This window comes from Hyla sarda, chromosome 8, assembly GCF_029499605.1.
Source record: "Hyla sarda isolate aHylSar1 chromosome 8, aHylSar1.hap1, whole genome shotgun sequence".
NCBI lineage: Eukaryota > Metazoa > Chordata > Amphibia > Anura > Hylidae > Hyla > Hyla sarda.
The window spans coordinates 1,915,525-1,928,553 of NC_079196.1; positions in this window are offsets into that span (position 1 = coordinate 1,915,525).

Genomic DNA, 13,029 nt, shown 5'->3' on the forward strand with positions numbered 1-13,029 from the left:
TTCACCACAGAGATCTGGACCCATCTGATCAGGCCATGTTTCTCTATAGAGATCTGGATCCATCTGACCAGGCCATGTTTCTCTATAGAGATCTGGATCCATCTGACGAGGGCATGTTTCTCTATAGAGATCTGGATCCATCAGACCATGCCATGTTTCTCTATAGAGATATGGAGCCATCTGACCAGGTCATGTTTCTCTATAGAGATCTGGATCTATCTGACAAGGTCATGTTTCACCACAGAGATCTGGATTCATCTGACCAGGCCATGTTTCTCTATACAGATCTGGATCCATAAGACCAGGCCATGGTTCTCTATAGAGATCTGGATCCATCTGACCAGGCCATGTTTCTCTATAGAGATCTGGATCCATCTGACCAGGCCATGTTTCTCTATAGAGATCTGCATCCATCTGACCAGGCCATGTTTCTCTATAGAGATATGGATCCATCTGACCAGGACATGTTTCTCTATAGAGATCTGGATCCATCTGACCAGGACATGTTTCTCTATAGAGATCTGGATCCATCTGACCAGGTCATGTTTCTCTATAGAGATCTGGATCTATCTGACAAGGTCATGCTTCACCACAGAGATCTGGATCCATCTGACCAGGCCATGTTTCTCTATAGAGATCTGGATTCATCTGACCAGGTCATGTTTCTCTATAGAGATCTGGATCCATCTGTCCAGGCCATGTTTCTCTATACAGATCTGGATCCATCTGACCAGGCCATATTTCTCTATAGAGATCTGGATCCATCTGACCAGGCCATGTTTCTCTATAGAGATCTGGATCCAACTGACCAGGACATGTTTCTCTATACAGATCTGGATCCATCTGACCACGTCATGTTTCTCTATAGAGATCTGGATCCATCTGACCAGGCCATGTTTCTCTATAGAGATCTGGATCCATCTGACCAGGTCATGTTTCGCTATAGAGATCTGGATCCATCTGACCAGACCATGTTTCTCTATAGAGATCTGGATCCATCTGACCAGGACATGTTTCTCCACAGAGATCTGGATCTATCTGACCAGGCCATGTTTCTCTATAGAGATCTGGATCCATCTGACCAGGTCATGTTTCGCTATAGAGATCTGGATCCATCTCACCAGACCATGTTTCTCTATAGAGATCTGGATCCATCTGACCAGGACATGTTTCTCCACAGAGATCTGGATCTATCTGACCAGGCCATGTTTCTCTATAGAGATCTGGGTCCATCTTACCAGGTCATGTTTCTCTATAGAGATCTGGATCCATCTGACCAGGACATGTTTCTCTATAGAGATCTGGATCCATCTGACCAGGCCATGTTTCTCTATAGAGATCTGGATCCATCTTACCAGGTCATGTTTCTCTATAGAGATCTGGATCCATCTGACCAGGACATGTTTCTCTATAGAGATATGGATCCATCTGACCAGGCCATGTTTCTCTATAGAGATCTGGATCCATCTGACCAGGCCATGTTTCTCTATAGAGATCTGGATCCATCTGACCAGGCCATGTTTCTCCACAAAGATCTGGATCCATCTGACCAGGCCATGTTTCTCCACAGAGATCTGGATCCATCTGACCAGGCCATGTTTCTCTATAGAGATGTGGATCCATCTGACCAAGCCATGTTTCTCTATAGAGATCTGGATCCATCTGACCAGGTCATGTTTCTCTATAGAGATCTGGATCCATCTGACCAGGTCATGTTTCTCTATGGAGATCTGGATCCATCTGACCAGGTCATGTTTCTCTATAGAGATCTGGATCCATCTGACCAGGTCATGTTTCTCTATAGAGATCTGGATCCATCTGACCAGGTCATAATTCTCTATAGAGATCTGGATCCATCTGACCAGGTCATGTTTCTCTATAGAGATCTGGATCCATCTGACCAGGCCATGTTTCTCTATGGAGATCTGGATCCATCTGACCAGGTCATGTTTCTCTATAGAGATCTGGATCCATCTTACCAGCCCATGTTTCTCTATAGAGATCTGGATCCATCTGACCAGCCCATGTTTCTCTATAGATATCTGGATCCATCTGACCAGGACATGTTTCTCCACAGCTCAGTGACCCAAGTATTGCTTTTTATGGCACTTAATCTGGTTGTTTGCTGTTCTAGTCCCTCTTTGCTCAGGAACACTACGTTGTGGGTTCGGACACCAGTGTTGTATTCCGCTTCAGTTTCTTGACTGTTCTTGTTTTTGTCCACTGGATTCCCTTTTATTGGATATTTTTCCCCAGTCGTCTTATTCTCCATATACTCTCCACCCCACTATATGTGAGAACCCCACAAGGCTGGCAGTGACATCCTGGTCTTGTCCAGTCGTCCATCCCCTCCCCCGATGACCAGGTGTTACTCCAAGTCGCCCAGATCACTGGATTTTCCCATCTAATATGAATTTATCCCAGGAAACTAATCCCTAAATTTTATCACGGGTCAGATGTCCATATAGGGAAGATGTATCTGATCATGATGGGGCCCGGGCTCTAATACAGGGCCAGTCAATGTTCAGTATATACCAGTCACAGAATATACCGGTTATGCCGTAAATGGAGTCGAGTGAGCAGAGTCCATGGCGGAGAATGAGGTTATTTTATACTCATGTCCCCCGCGTCCATCCCGCGCCCTGCAGTTCCATTGTGTGCGCCGCACTCTGGGGATTTTTCATTGACCTTCATATATTTTTATTATTTTATTGCACGGTGATATTTTCTCTAATCTCCCAAACAAAATTACACTTGGCATCAACCAAAAGGAAATGATATCAAGATCAAAGGTGACACCTGCAGTGGAGATGTAGCAGAGCTGAGTGTGTGCCCTGCAGGGTCCTCATATACACCTCACCTTAAAAGGCGCAACATTAAATACGGAGCTTCACTGCACTTGATGAACGCAGCAGCGTAATGTCTAACAAACTCAGCTCTGCTATATCTGTGACTATACTGCAAAACAGAGATACACAAACAATCTAGCCTGGAGTCCAGGAGGTTTAGCTCACAGAGCATTGTCTAGACTGAATACAATTGTATCACTTCTCAGCTGAGAGCAGGACTAGCTATGTACAATGTATCAGTCTGGAGTCCAGGATGTTTAGCTCACAGAGCATTGTCTAGACTGAATACAATTGTATCACTTCTCAGCTGAGATCAGGACTAGCTATGTACAATGTATCAGTCTGGAGTCCAGGATGTTTAGCTCACAGAGCATTGTCTAGACTGTATACAATTGTATCACTTCTCAGCTGAGAGCAGGACTAGCTATGTACAATGTATCAGTCTGGGGTCCAGGATGTTTAGCTCACAGAGCATTGTCTAGACTGAATACAATTGTATCACTTCTCAGCTGAGAGCAGGACTAGCTATGTACAATGTATCAGTCTGGAGTCCAGGATATTTAGCTCACAGAGCATTGTCTAGACTGGATACAATTGTATCACTTCTCAGCTGAGAGCAGGACTAGCTATGTACAATGTATCAGTCTGGGGTCCAGGATGTTTAGCTCACAGAGCATTGTCTAGACTGGATACAATTGTATCACTTCTCGGCTGAGAGCAGGACTAGCTATGTACAATGTATCAGCCTGGAGTCCAGGATGTTTAGCTCACAGAGCATTGTCTAGACTGAATACAATTGTATCACTTAGCTGAGAGCAGGACTAGATATGTACAATGTATCAGTCTGGAGTCCAGGATGTTTAGCTCACAGAGCATTGCCTAGACTGGATACAATTGTATCACTTCTCGGCTGAGAGCAGGACTAGCTATGTACAATGTATCAGTCTGGAGTCCAGGATGTTTAGCTCACAGAGCATTGTCTAGACTGAATACAATTGTATCACTTAGCTGAGAGCAGGACTAGATATGTACAATGTATCAGTCTGGAGTCCAGGATGTTTAGCTCACAGAGCATTGTCTAGACTGGATATTTGCAGGTTTCCAGCTTGTACTTACCTGCTCAGCAATATTTTAAAAACATTGAAAAATGTAAAGAAAATATTTTAAAATGTTCTATAATATCAGGAAAATCCTTGAAAATGGGGTCAAATCTGCGCTGAGGGGTCATCTTTCCATGTATTACAATGTTGTGGCTGCAGTAGATCCCGTCCCCGGGGGGCGCTGCTCTCCGCCCGGCACTCGGATCACATCGGATGACACTGATATTGGGCGTCACAGATTGGAGAATTGTTCTCACTGTTCTGAGCTGAAAGAATCAAAAACCACCGGAGAACCGTGAGAACAATAAACCCAGACGGGGAACACCAAGTGCAAGAAAAACAAGCCCAGCCTCCGGGAAAGCTGGGTGACCTCACTGCTCAAGGCGGGACTGTCACTCAGCTCTCCCAGGGTTCCTCATGGACTTCAATTCATCAGTGCACAACTCAGTGGACTTGCCATTCAGGAGCTTTTTGAAAGCTGGATGACAACCATTGCAGAAACTATGATGGCGTATATATGGATGTTATTTATGCCGTGATATTCAAATTTGCTGCTCAGGAATCTAGGAAAGCTGAGTGACGACCCATTTAGGATGTTAAAGAGTTAAAGGTGTATTTTGAGTTGAAATGACTTATCCTTTATTAACAGGATAGAGAATAAGTGTCAGATCATGGAGGTCCGACAGCTCGACTCAGAATTCCCCTTATTGTCACTATTCTGGTTTTCACTCAGCTTTTCCAGAATCTGATATACACAAGAAACACTGACGTTTATGTAATTGTAATTCAATGTAAATGGCCTAATCCAGTGGAGGGGGTATATCCGGGTATATCCGTATGATGTCTCCACAATCACTATTTTAGGGAGTAGTCAGGGAAAGGAGCTCCGCAGGGCGGACACATGAGAACCAGATAAGAGCGCAGAGCAGGTGACCGCGCCGCAGTGTTACCGGAGGTGTTGTCATAGTGACATTGGGTTTCCCAGGGTCAGTTCTTTGACAATCGCAGAACAGCAGATGTTCCCCCACAGGACAGGGCCGGGCACCCATCAGCACAATGACCTGGCACTGCCGCTCCTCCTCATCTTCCTCTTTATTCAGCTGCTGCTCTTCTCACTCCGGCCGCACAGTCAGCAAATGGAAAGTCCACGACTTCTGTTTATTATGGTCCTCTGCATGCAGTGAATAGTCACATAGTGAAGACCTGTCAGGTGCTCACTGATGGCACTCCTTCTGCAGCTGGCCCTTCTGCAACACAGGGACCTAGATTGGTGTTCTTCTCCCTCTGTGCATATCTGGAAATGAGGAGAAGAAAGCGGGGCCAAGGAGGCAGAGAGTTTACCTTCCAAAAGCAGAGCACAAATTACATGAAAGGTCAGAACTGGAAACTTCAGAGCTGTACTCACTATAATACTCCAGAGCTGCACTCACTATTATACTCCAGAGCTGCACTCACTATTATACTTCAGAGCTGTACTCACTATTATACTCCAGAGCTGCACTCACTATTATACTTCAGAGCTGTACTCACTATAATACTCCAGAGCTGCACTCACTATTATACTCCAGAGCTGCACTCACTATTATACTTCAGAGCTGTATTCACTATTATACTCCAGAGCTGCACTCACTACTATACTTCAGAGCTGTACTCACTATTATACTCCAGAGCTGCACTCACTATTATACTTCAGAGCTGCACTCACTATTATACTCCAGAGCTGCACTCACTATTATACTTCAGAGCTGTACTCACTATAATACTCCAGAGCTGCACTCACTATTATACTCCAGAGCTGCACTCACTATTATACTTCAGAGCTGTACTCACTATTATACTCCAGAGCTGCACTCACTATTATACTCCAGAGCTGCACTCACTATTATACTTCAGAGCTGTACTCACTATTATACTCCAGAGCTGCACTCACTATTATACTCCAGAGCTGCACTCACTATTATACTTCAGAGCTTCACTCACTATTATACTCCAGAGCTGAACTCACTATTATACTCCAGAGCTTCACTCACTATTATACTCCAGAGCTTCACTCACTATTATACTCCAGAGCTGAACTCACTATTATACTCCAGAGCTGCACTCACTATTATACTCCAGAGCTGCACTCACTATTATACTCCAGAGCTGCACTCAATATTATACTCCAGAGCTGCACTCACTATTATACTTCAGAGCTTCACTCACTATTATACTCCAGAGCTTCACTCACTATTATACTCCAGAGCTGAACTCACTATTATACTCCAGAGCTGCACTCACTATTATACTCCAGAGCTGCACTCACTATTATACTTCAGAGAAGCACTCACTATTATACTCCAGAGTTGTACTCACTATTATTCTTCAGAGAAGCACTCACTACTATACTTCAGAGCTTCACTCACTATTATAGTCCAGAGCTGCGCTCACTATTATACTTTAGAGCTGCACTCACTATTATACTCCAGAGCAGCACTCACTATTATACTCCAGAGCTGTACTCACTACTATACTTCAGAGCTGTACTCACGATTATACTCCAGAGCTGCACTCACTATTATACTCCAGAGCTGCACTCACTATTATACTCCAGAGCTGTACTCACTATTATACTCCAGAGCTGCACTCACTATTATACTTCAGAGCTTCACTCACTATTATACTCCAGAGCTGTACTCACTATTATACTCCAGAGCTGAACTCACTATTATACTCCAGAGCTGCACTCACTATTATACTCCAGAGCTGCACTCACTATTATACTTCAGAGAAGCACTCACTATTATACTCCAGAGTTGTACTCACTATTATTCTTCAGAGAAGCACTCACTGTTATACTTCAGAGCTGCACTCACTACTATACTTCAGAGCTTCACTCACTATTATAGTCCAGAGCTGCGCTCACTATTATACTTTAGAGCTGCACTCACTATTATACTCCAGAGCAGCACTCACTATTATACTCCAGAGCTGTACTCACTACTATACTTCAGAGCTGTACTCACGATTATACTCCAGAGCTGCACTCACTATTATACTCCAGAGCTGCACTCACTATTATACTCCAGAGCTGTACTCACTATTATACTCCAGAGCTGCCCTCACAATTATACTCCAGAGCTGCCCTCACTATTATACTTCAGGGCTGCACTTACTATTATACTTCAGAGCTGCACTCACTATTATACTCCAGAGCGGCACTCACTATCATACTTCAGAGCTGCACTCACTATTATACTCCAGAGCTGCACTCACTACTATACTCCAGAGCTGCACTCCCTATTATACTTCAGAGCTGCACTTACTATTATACTCCAGAGCAGCACTCACTACTATACTTCAGAGCTGCACTCACTATTATACTCCAGAGCTGCACTCACTATTATACTCCAGAGCTGTACTCACTATTATACTCCAGAGCTGCACTCACTATTATACTTCAGAGCAGCACTCACTCTTACACTTCAGAGCTGCACTTACTATTATACTCCAGAGCTGAACTCACTCTTATACTTCAGAGCTGCACTCATTCTTATACATCAGAGCTACACTCACTATTATACTTCAGAGCTTCACTCACTATTATACTTCAGATCTACACTCAATATTATACTTCAGAGCTGCACTCACTATTATACTTCAGAGCGGCACTCACTCTTATACTTCAGAGCTGCACTCACTATTATACTCCAGAGCGGCACTCATTACTATACTTCAGAGCTGCACTCACTATTATACTCCAGAGCTGCACTCACTACTATACTTCAGAGCTGCACTCACTACTATATTTCAGAGCTGCACTCAATACTATACTTCAGAGCTGCACTCACTATTATACACCAGAGCTGCACTCACTACTATTCTTCAGAGCTGCACTCAATACTATACTTTAGAGCTGCACTATTATACTTCAGAGCTGCACTCTCTATTGTACTTCAGAGCTGCACTCACTATTATACTCCAGAGCTGCACTCACTACAATACTTCAGTGCTGCACTCAATACTATGCTTCAGAGCTGCACTCACTATTATACTTTAGAGCTGCAACCACTATTATACTCCAGAGCTGCAACCACTATTATACTCCAGAGCTGCACTCACTACTATACTTCAGAGCTGCACTCACTATTATACTCCAGAGCGGCACTCATTACTATACTTCAGAGCTGCACTCACTATTATACTCCAGAGCTGCACTCACTACTATACTTCAGAGCTGCACTCACTACTATATTTCAGAGCTGCACTCAATACTATACTTCAGAGCTGCACTCAATACTATATACTATTATACTTCAGAGCTGCACTCACTATTATACACCAGAGCTGCACTCACTACTATTCTTCAGAGCTGCACTCAATACTATACTTTAGAGCTGCACTATTATACTTCAGAGCTGCACTCTCTATTGTACTTCAGAGCTGCACTCACTATTATACTCCAGAGCTGCACTCACTACAATACTTCAGAGCTGCACTCAATACTATGCTTCAGAGCTGCACTCACTATTATACTTTAGAGCTGCACCCACTATTATACTCCAGAGCTGCAACCACTATTATACTCCAGAGCTGCACTCACTACTATACTTCAGAGCTGCACTCACTATTATACTCCAGAGCGGCACTCATTACTATACTTCAGAGCTGCACTCACTATTATACTCCAGAGCTGCACTCACTACTATACTTCAGAGCTGCACTCACTACTATACTTCAGAGCTGCACTCACTACTATATTTCAGAGCTGCACTCAATACTATACTTCAGAGCTGCACTCAATACTATATACTATTATACTTCAGAGCTGCACTCACTATTATACACCAGAGCTGCACTCACTACTATTCTTCAGAGCTGCACTCAATACTATACTTTAGAGCTGCACTATTATACTTCAGAGCTGCACTCTCTATTGTACTTCAGAGCTGCACTCACTATTATACTCCAGAGCTGCACTCACTACAATACTTCAGAGCTGCACTCAATACTATGCTTCAGAGCTGCACTCACTATTATACTTTAGAGCTGCACCCACTATTATACTCCAGAGCTGCACTCACAATTATACTCCAGAGCTGCACTCACTACTATACTTCAGAACTGCACTCAATACTATACTTCAGAGCTGCACTCAATACTATACTTCAGGGCTGCATTCACTATTATACTTCAGAGCTGCACTCACTGTTATACTCCAGAGCTGCACTCACTACTATTCTTCAGAGCTGCACTCAATACTATACTTTAGAGCAGCACTATTATACTTCAGAGCTGCACTCACTATTATACTCCAGATCTTCACTCACTCTTATACTTCAGATTTACACTCAATATTATACTTCAGAGCTGCACTCACTCTTACACTTCAGAGCTGCACTTACTATTATACTCCAGATATTCACTCACTCTTATACTTCAGAGCTGCACTAATTCTTATACTTCAGAGGTGCACTCACTATTATACTTCAGATCTACACTCAATATTATACTTCAGAGCTGCACTCACTCTTATACTTCAGATTTACACTCAATATTATACTTCAGAGCTGCACTCACTCTTATACTTCAAAGCTGCACTTACTATAATACTCCAGATCTTCGCTCACTCTTATACTTCAGCGCTGCACTCACTATTATACTTCAGATCTACACTCAATATTATACTACAGAGCTGCACTCGCTATTATACTTCAGAGCTGCACTCACTATTATACATCAGAGCTGCACTCACTCTTATACTTCAGATTTACTCTCAATATTATACTTCAGAGCTGCACTCACTCCTACACTTCAGAGCTGCACTTACTATTATACTCCAGAGCTGCACTCACTATTATACTCCAGAGCTGCACTCACTATTATACTTCAGAGCTGCCCTCACAATTATACTCCAGAGCAGCACTCACTATTATACTCCAGAGCTGCACTCACTATTATACTTCAGAGCTGCACTCACTATTATACTTCAGAGCTGCACTCACTATTATACTCCAGAGCTGCACTCACTATTATACTTCAGAGCTGCACTCACTATTATACTTCAGAGCTGCACTCACTACTATACTTCAGAGCTGCACTCACTGCTATACTGGATAGATAGATAGATAGATAGATAGATAGATAGATATGAGATAGATAGATATGAGAGAGATAGATATGAGATAGATAAATATGAAATAGATAGATAGATATGCGATAGATAGATAAATATGAGATAGATATGAGATAGATAGATAGACATGAGATAGATAGATATGAGATAGATAGATATGAGATAGACGGATATGAGATAGATAGATATGAGATAGATATGATATAGATAGATAGATAGATATGAGATAGATAGATATGAGATAGACGGATATGAGATAGATAGATAGATAGATATGAGATAGATAGATATGAGATAGACGGATATGAGATAGATAGATAGATATGAGATAGATATGATATAGATAGATAGATATGAGATAGATAGATATGATATAGATAGATTGATATGAGATGGATAGAAATGAGATAGATATGAGATAGATGGATATGAGATAAATAGATAAATATGAGATAGATAGATAGATAGATATGAGATAGATAGATATACAGATATGAGATAGATAGATATGATACAGATGGATATGATATAGATAGATAGATATGAGATAGATAGATATGAGATTGATAGATATGAGATAGATAGATAGATATATAGATAGATATGAGATAGATGGATAGATGTGAGATAGATATGAGATAGATAGATATGAGATAGATAGATATGAGATAGATAGATCGATATGAGATAGATAGATAGATATGAAATAGATAGATATGAGATAGATGGATATGAGATAGATCGATAGATAGATATTAATTTTCCGTGTCTTGCACTTTTGTTACAATCCTAATCTCGGAGAGTGTTCTGCGGCTCTGCAGACGTGTGGCCCCGGAATGTTCTGTCCAGTGGGGCACTAAGTGGTCTCATTACGGCGGCTCTGTGTAGATCTCGGGCTCCGTACAGATAATGCCCCGCAGTCTCATCGCTGGTGGAGAGCCAGGTCGTCAGCACCAGGGGTGTGATTTCACAATGTCCCCCATAAACATGTGGTCGTGGTCGTCTTTACACAAAGACGATGATGCGGCCGCCATGTCCAGACTTTCACTGCAAAAGCCACAAACAGATGTTACAAGAGAACAGATCAGGACGAGGATCAGCGGCGTCTGGTTTGTGTTCTGACAGAACGCGGCTGAGCCAAGATAACGAGCTGTCATCCATAGGGGGCACCACTCCCACTACATTTTAATAAAGGGGAACACAGTGCACTGGGGGCACCCCTCCCACTACCTCTAATAAAGGGGTACACAGTGCACTGGGGGCCCCACTCCCACTACATTCTAATAATGGGGTACACAGTGCACTGGGGGCACCACTCCCACTACCTCTAATAAAGGGATACACAGTGCACTGGGGGCCCCACTCCCACTACATTCTAATAAAGGGTACACAGTGCACTGGGGGCCCCACTCCCACTACCTCTAATAAAGGGGTACATAGTGCACTGGGGGCCCCACTCCCACTACATTCTAATAAAGGGTACACAGTGCACTGGGGCACCACTCCCACTACATTCTTTTTTTTAGTAATAGCATAGTAGTAATGTTTCTTGTTACACTATATTATTTGTCCCTTGAATTGTTAGTATTGGTCAGTAACAGTATGACTGTAATATGTATGGTGATAATATTCCTCCTTGTATACTGTATTATTGGTAAAATTGGCCTCAAAATACAGGATTTGGTCAGTAACAGTATGATGGTAATATGTGAGGTGATAATACTCCTCCTTGTATACTGGTATTATTGGTTATATTGGTCAGTAAGAGTATGATGGTAATATGTATTGTGATAATATTCCTCCTTGTATACTGGTATTATTGGTAATATTGGTCTCAGTATATAGGATTTGGTCAGTAACAGTAAGATGGTAATATGTATGTTGATATTATTCCTCCTTGTATACTGGTATTATTGGTAATATTGGTCTCAGTGTACAGGGTTTAGTCAGTAACAGTATGATGGTAATATGTGAGGGGAAAATATTCCTCCTTGTATACTGTTAGTTTTGGAAATATTGGTCTCAGTATACAGGATTTGGTCAGTAACAGTTTGACAGTAATATGTATGGTGATAATATTCCTCCTTGTATACTGGTATAATTGATAATATTGGTCTCAGTATACAGGATTTGGTCAGTAGCAGTATGATGGTAATATGTATGGTGATAATATTCCTCCTTGTATACTGGTATTATTGGAAATATTTGTCTCAGTATACAGGATTTGGTCAGTAACAGTATGATGATAATATGTATAGTGATAATATTCATCCTTGTATACTGGTTTTATTGGTTATATTGGTGTCAGTATACAGGATTTGATCAATAACAGTATGATTGTGATATGTATGGTGATAATATTCCTCCTTGTATACTGGTATTATTGGTAATATTGGTCTCAGTATACAGGATTTAGTCAGTAACAGTATGATGGTAATATGTATGGTGACAATATTCCTCCTTGTATACTGGTATTATTGGTAATATTGGTCTCAGTATACAGGAATTTGGTCAGTAATATTATCATAGTAATGTGTATGGTGATAATATTCCTCCTTGTATACTGGTATTATTGGTAATATTGGTCTCAGTATACAGGATTTGGTCAGTAACAGTATGATGGTAATATATATGATGATGATATTCCTTCTTGTATACTGGTATTATTGGTTATATTGGTCTCAGTATACAGGATTTGGTCAGTAACAGTATGATGGTAATATGTATGCTGATAATATTCCTACATGTAGACTGGTATTATGTGTAATATTGGTCAGTATTCAGGATTTGGTCAGTAACAGTATGATGGTAATATGTATGGTGATAATGTTCTTCCTTGTATACTGGTATTATTAGTTATATTGGTCTCAGTATACAGGATTTGGTCAGTAGCAGTATGATGGTAATATGTAAGTTGATAATATTCCTCCTTGTATACTGGTATAATTGGTCATATTGGTCTCAG